Consider the following 7,749-nt stretch of genomic DNA (forward strand, 5'->3'; position numbering starts at 1 on the left):
AAAGAATCCTAATCACTAACAACTACCAAAACACATTAAATAACAAACTCTTCTAAAAACCCTCCTTAAACTAACTCATGCTAAATTAGATAGCTAACAAAGATAAGTATATCTCCTCTTAAGCTGAACCTTGGGCACACTCTTCTCGACAATTGATGAGTTTGCATGAGAGAGACGATGATGCCAACTTGAAGTATGCTTTCTAAAATGAGATGACCAATCAAAGTCCACACATCCCAAAACAAAAGGAAACCCTAAATTGATTGAAACCATGAAACTGCATTACATATTATGTGAGTCCACAAGGACGGCTATGAGTATTGGTAATTTTAGTAGGTAAAAGAGAAAAAATATCCTAGGGAATTGATTTCATGCAGTCGTCACCAAAGGAAGTCTAGGGATGTGTAAAAGGCTGCAACCCTTCACGAGGGGAACAGCTGGACCTTTGATCCTTTGTGGGTCTCTTATTTCTTTCCCTCATTTCCACTCCAATATTTGTTTATATCTTTGACACTATGGCCAATTCCGTAAACAAATAGAACATGACCTCAACAAGTTCATAATAGCTTCTCTCTGCAATTTCTCAGCAATCATGCTCATAATGCACGGGCAGTAAATTCCCAAGGAACTAAAATATTAAATATACACTGTAACTCGGTGTATGTTCCGGATTGCTGTCTAGGTTACACCACCATTGATTTGCATTATCAAATGGGTATCGACATTAGATGTTAAAACCCATTTTCAGTTGGCTATGATCAATTTATTGATGCGGTCATTGAGCTATGATCAAAGATAGAGACAGTTAAAGTATGTATTATGGTGTAATTTTTATGCACCTAGTGTTTGGACTAGGCAGAACTCACCCTTATAAGCTAGCCATCAAGGGGAGGGTGCCCAAGTCCTTATAATCCCATCTACATCCATTCACTTTTACAATGTGGGATCTTTGCTTTTGGGTGGAACCCCAAACAATCTCCCCTTCCATGCGGAAGCAATGTGGACAATCACGCCCCCTCAACGCAAGAACAATGTGGGACTACCAGATCTTTCCGAGGGATTTTCTCCGTCCTCGAGGGTAAATTAGGGTTCCCGAGATCTTCCCCGAGGGATATTCTCCATCCTTGAAGGTACACCGTAGTTACTCTGATACCACATGTTGGCACCTGGGTAGAACTCACCCTTAAAAGCTAGTTGTTAAGGGAGGCCATGCCCAAGTCGTTATAATCCCATCATTCACTTTTCTGACATGGGGTCTTTATTTTTGTGTCAGACACCGAACACATACTTATTCCTTGTTAGGTAAGAATATTTCTGGTTTTTCTTACGTTCTAGAGTAAAATCCAGTAATCCCACCTCTAAATTAAATGATGCCTGCAAATCAACTATACACTGAAACTCAGTGTATACCCGTCTTGTCAGTCTAGTTTACACGACCATTGATCTGCGTTGTCGAATTATATGTTAAAACCCATGTTATCAGATGGTTATGATCGCTTTATCGATGTGGTTCATTGAGCAGTGATCAACGATATATAGAGACAGTTAGGACTAAGTTATGGTGTAATTTTTTACATGCACATTGTTTTCCTTGTTATGGTGTAAGAATATTTCTGGTTCTTCTTACTTTCCCGTGTAAAATTATTAGCAACCAAAATTCAAAGTAAGCCAAGGAAAAGAAAACTTGCTCCTCGTGATTTCTCTTTTTCTCTTATGTCATCAATATTCCTAAAAGTCCCAAAGCGATAAAGTTAATTTTTCACCATCACTGTATCACTTTACCTTATCTCTCACAAAATGACTATTAATTTGATGTCATTTTTATTTATTTAAGGCCCCTCTCTCCATGCCTAAATGAAACATAACCAACCCTGTATTGTATAAAAAAAAACCCATGCTCACTTATTTACGGATATCACCACAAGTAACACTAGAGAAATGGGCTCAGGGAATCAGTTTCCTTTTGATCAACTTCCCTATGAGTTTGTCTCCTACACTGAAAATCCACCCCAAACACATCACATACCTCCTAACCATGAACCCAATTCAAGCTTCTACATGGAAGGTAGGAAAAATGAAATAGAAGGAGATGGAGGAGAAGGAGGAGGAGAAGAAGGGCTTGGAGCCATGAAGGAGATGATCTATAAAATTGCAGCCATGCAACCTGTGGACATCGACCCGGCCACAATTCGAAAGCCCAAGAGGCGGAACGTTCGAATAAGCGATGATCCACAGAGCGTGGCCGCTCGGCATAGGAGAGAAAGGATAAGTGAGAGGATACGTATCCTTCAAAGGCTTGTCCCCGGAGGGACGAAGATGGACACTGCGTCTATGCTCGACGAAGCCATTAGATATGTGAAATTCTTGAAGAGGCAGGTGCAAGAGTTACAATCAAATCAACCCTCGCTTCCTATTGGAGACTTCGGACACTTGGCGAATAGCAATTGGCTAGTACCAAATGGCCCTCTGGGCTCCACCTCCTCCATGGAACCTCAGGCCGGAGTTGGATTTGGATTCGCCGGAGATGGCCCGCCTGACCAGATTCTTTAAGCGGGGAGGTAATTTACTAGTGATAGATGGCTAGTTATTATTGAAGATGATTATTAGGTATATTGTGTGGGATTAGTAAGGTGGACACTTTGCGAGTAGCAATTGGCCCGTTCGACTTGGAGCTCTGGGTTCCACCTCCTCCATGGAACCTCGCCGGAGTCCGGTTTCGCTTCACCGGAGATGGCCCGCATGAAGAGGTACTTAACTAGTGATAGATGATTAGTTATTATTGAAGATGATTAATATGTATGTTGTGTGGGATTAGTATGGTGGAGTATTAATGGTAGAAGTGTAAATAGTGACGAAAAACAAATTGAACATGTGACCAAGGTTGTTAAGATTTGGTTGACTAAGTGGCCCTAGAATAATGATAACCGTTATCTTGTTACGTGTGTTTATATATTTATACTACAATTTGCATGCTACAGCTTGCGGAATTTCAATACGGTTTGAAGTTTGTTCAAGACACCCCCTCTCTAGAAGCAAGGCTGACGTTATAGTTCAATGAAAAAAATGATCTCTCTCTCTCTCTCTCTCTCTCTCTCTCTCTCTCTCTCTCTCTCCCCCCTCCCTCCCCCCCGCCCCCACCCTCTTTAAGTCTATGTAGAAATAACTGAAGTTTATGGTATGTATTCTACTGTATTCATCCATACATGCATGTATGGAGACAATATATACAATAGTGGTGTATTCATGTCATATACGTTGTGAAGCTTCATGGTGAAGGGAACAGATAAAATAATGATGAGTCTGTTACTCTTTTCTTTGTCTCTATCTCTAAGAAATGCCTGTAAATACATGCATATATACATACATATTTTTGTGTATACACTTAAAACGACCTTCTCTAAACCTGCAACCCACCTTGGTAGCTGATAAAACCAGTATGATATTATCTGTTAAAGAAGTTGAGTTAAAAAAAAACCATGTATAGATATGAGAATGCTGGCACATATCCGTACAGTATAAGATAATTTACAGGGTCTATTCAAACTTCTGTTGAAGTGTAAATGATTAAATAACACCAGCTCTAACAGATTTAGCTTTGGGAGTAATTGGTTGAGCTTTTATTAGAACTAAAAGGAAAAGGTTCTCTTGTTTTCTTGGCTAAATGATACACTTAACAAGCAAATCTATTATTTAAAAAAAAAAGGAAGTTTGTGATAACTCCTTCAAACATTTGTAGGGACTAATGATGGTCGTTCAATGACTGGCCGTTAAAGATAAAGGATAAGCAGATATTTTAGGAGGTATCTTATCTCCATTTAATCATAATCTCGTAGTAGGTAGTTTTGATTTTTATCCATTTGAGTTGGTGATAACTCCAGATTTGTTGTAACCCAATGAATATATTTACCCTATCATGCCAAAAGACATCAGGGAAATTTACAACGACTTAGTGTTTTTACATGGTATCAGAGACCTAGGTCTCTTGGCTAGTTTTTTCTCATTTCTTTTACTTTCGCATGATCTCTTTCCTTTAACCAGCACCTCTATTCCACCCACCCAATAGCTATCTCTGTGGCCGTCACAGTTTATTCCTGTACTTCGCTCCCATGAAGTATAGGAATAATCTCTTCACTTGCAGAGAGACCTCTTGCTTATGTACTGTTGGCCTTACAACGTCCATGGCTGTCTGGACGGCCATGGAGTCCTCCGCATCTCGTGCTTGGATTTTGCAACTCCATATGCAATTGCAGACCTTGAAGAAAGGATCCATGTCCATCTCCGACTATCTCCAGAAGGCAAAGACCCTTGCCAATGCTCTTACTGTGGCCGGCCAACCTATTCTGGATTCGGATCTCGATTTACTCATCCTTGTTGGCCTTGGCCTTGATAATGACAACATCGAAACCACAATCACAAATCGGGTTGATGATATCTTGCTAGAATATCTCCATGGCCTCCTCTACAGCCATGTAGTCCACGGAGAGTTCCAATCTCATTCCTTGGCTTACCACATTCCCGTGAGGCCAACATTGCTTCCAAGCAAGCTTCCACACCACCATCAATTCGCCGCTCTAGTCTGTGAAACTACCCGTTACTCCAAAAGCTTAAGTTGTTGGAGAAGACGTTATTATTCTTTTATACTTTAACACTCCCCGTCATGTCTGGCCTCTCTTTCTTTGGGTTCACCTACACGTGGCACATGTGGCCCCACTTTTGGCTGGCCATTGCATGTGGATTTTTGACATCAAGGAAGTTTGAACTCTGAACCTAGCTCTGATACCATGTTAAACTACAAGTTACTCCAAAAGCTTAAGCTGTTGGAGAAGGTGTTATTTATTCTTTTGTACTTAACATGATCGCCCCTTGAGTTTTTTATCAGGCCGTAGAGGTGGATGTCATCAACAACCTCTACCTACCAAATTAGAAATCAAACTTCAAATAGAAATCCCGTAATAGACCTACACCATATATATCAATAATATGCATATAACTTCACCAAATCAAGTCCAAATCGAATGAACTTGGGCTTGTTAGATAGGTAATTGAAAACCTTCCTAAATATACCAAAATCAAGCCAAACAGACAAGATTTGACACCTAAAAATATGCTACAGATAAAATAACGAAATAGAAAATAAAGATTAAAAGGCTTATTCAACGCCAAGCGTTCTCCATCACATGGGGATCCACCAAATCAATGGTGTCGTCACAGACATTTATTCCACATGAGACCCAGGGTTGTTCATCAAGGCCCTGTTTGTTTTGGATTTTGAAAATTAAATGTGAGTCATAAACTGATTGTTGGACTCAAGATTATATTTAATTTCGATTGTTTCTTAACCTTTACTAAAATGTTTATTAACTCTCAAATTAGAATTTTTTTTTTTTTTTTGAAATGATGAGAGATGAATTAAATAAAAAGGGGCAAAAAACCCAGGCAACCGAGAAGATCAATACTCGCGGGAAAAATAATAATAGAAGAAAGATAGAATGAACAAAAACGAGAGCCCTCATGGCGGAAGATAGTAAAAAATCTCAAGACTTTCCCTGAAAACTCTAGCTCTGGCTAGCTTATCTGCCTGAGAATTTGCATATCTTATAATGTGATGATAAGAGATGAATGCTCCTGCTACCCGATCTTGGATCTCATCGATCTAGTGTGAAAATATCCAAGGGTAAGGGACACTTCCCTTCATCCATTTGGCCACATTAAGGGAATCCCCTTCAACTATCAAATTGTTTAAAGAACCACTGTCAATAATCCTCAACCCCTGCAAGACCGCTCTGACCTCTGGCTCCTTTGAGTCTGCTGCTGACCGATGGGACCAGAGGATGCTAGGGATGTCATTCATGCATTGTCTCTAATGAGACCCTCCACTCCAGCAGAGGGTCTCATCAGAGTGTGGCTCCTTTCAACTTTAGCTTGTCCGGCTCTGACGGATCAGCTCACTATGAGAAAACTCAACCCGCCCGCTACTATTGTAGATTTCTCTCCATCTGTGCCATAGATCATGGCTGAGACAAACTTGAAAGATAGCAGAGATTTTACCCAGGCTATGGTTCAAGCAATCACCTTGGCCAAAATGAATTGAAGAATTTTCACTAAGCTCGCAAACACCCGAGGCCCGAGCATTCCTTTCCTTCCAAAGAACCCAAATTAGAATTATTAAATCCATTGGAAATATCACAAATAAGATGAATGTGCATACTCAAATTAGAATGTTTCTTAACTCACTAAAATATTAAATTAAATGGCAAATGAGAGTTGTTCAACTAAATAATTTTTATGGCCTTCTAAAGTCATTGGAGAGGAGTTTTGTTCATAAGGGCTGGGTTGTGGCTAAAATTACATTACTCGCCTTAATGATTAATTTAATTTATCTAATTCCTTTACGGATAGGGGCGTGCATGACTAGTGGGAGTACCTTCGAACAGAAATGTTTATCTTTACAACACATGCATGTTCTTGAGATGACGAGTCGCGATTAATCAAGTGAACATCTGAAAAAAAGGTGTTAAACATAGATTACTTGTTGCTCGAGCTTATGTTGGAGGTCATAAATGATTAACTATAAAAAGATGGATATTATCTATCCTCCCTATCAAGGCTAGAAGAGTAGATGCCAAAACAATACCACTGGATTTGCAGGATAGGGACTCCTATTCTCATTAGATACATCTGCCCATAGCTCTTAATTCTATGGATGGAGGGTTACATAGAATCTGATCAAAATTGATGAGCATGTCATTGTAGATTAAAATCTCAAATCTAATGGTTAATATCATGACTGATTCATTGTCTGTCAATGACTATATGCTTATTGCTTCCACTTACATATATATGTGTAGATTCAACATGACCAACTTCATTTTGGTGCAAATTTATGGACTTAAAAAAGAAAGTTGACTACAATAATAACCATCTATATGACTGCCTATGTTCTTCCTATTGATGCATTAGATCTCTCAAACCCCGATGCTACTGGATAAAAAATTATAGCGTATAAAAGGTGGTATCAAGATGATAAGATGGCTATGTGTTTTATGTTAGGATCTATGACCAATACGCTTCAGAAACATAAACAAGAGTTAACGAAAACCAGGGATATGATGGACAATATCAGAGTGATGTTTAGGGAAGAGAGTTGTGTGGCAAAAAAGCTTGTTATGGAAGTCCTTAAGTCCACAAAGATGGTGAGTGGGACACCGGCCGGTTTAGGACCACGTCCTAGAGTTTATTACCTTCATCAATGAATTTGAAGAGATTAAGCCCAAACAGCACGCACTCCAGTTTCTTCAAGAAAAGGTTAAGCCCAACCACATGCACATCTGCCATCAAAGAGAACTCTGTAAGGATTTAATACTAAAGATTGCATTATGAAAATAAATGAAAGGATCAATTCTTTAAGATGAGAGTTTGTCATGCTTATAAACTTAACAAGATTAAAGTTTGCTTTTATGACAAAATGTTATTGAGTTTATTAAACGTTGGAAAAGTGACTTTAAATTAAAGAAGGGAAATTAAGAGACAAGGATGGAGAGAGAAGCGAAATGGAGTCTCTCATCCCTCTCCCCAAGTTCGGAGATGATTTTTTGTGCACACCCTATCCATGTTAGGGCCCATCAAATGAATGGTTTGCATCATCCAAACAACATGGGCCCACTCTACTTCAGGTCGACAGACCTGATTATTTATCCAGTCCGAACGACCAGAAACCAATCTCACACACCCACCTGAAAAGTGGGCCAG

General features: G+C 39.4%; 1 pseudogene; it reads left to right on the top strand.

Annotated features, from left to right (window-relative positions):
- The first annotated feature begins 1,938 nt into the window (after window positions 1–1,938).
- LOC143890567 (transcription factor HEC2 pseudogene) lies at window positions 1,939–2,550 on the top strand (annotated as a pseudogene).
- The last annotated feature ends 5,199 nt before the right edge of the window (window positions 2,551–7,749 follow it).

Source organism: Tasmannia lanceolata, unplaced genomic scaffold (assembly GCF_043159265.1).
Source record: "Tasmannia lanceolata isolate RefF3 unplaced genomic scaffold, GAP_Taslan_0.1 ptg000013l, whole genome shotgun sequence".
Lineage (NCBI taxonomy): Eukaryota > Viridiplantae > Streptophyta > Magnoliopsida > Canellales > Winteraceae > Tasmannia > Tasmannia lanceolata.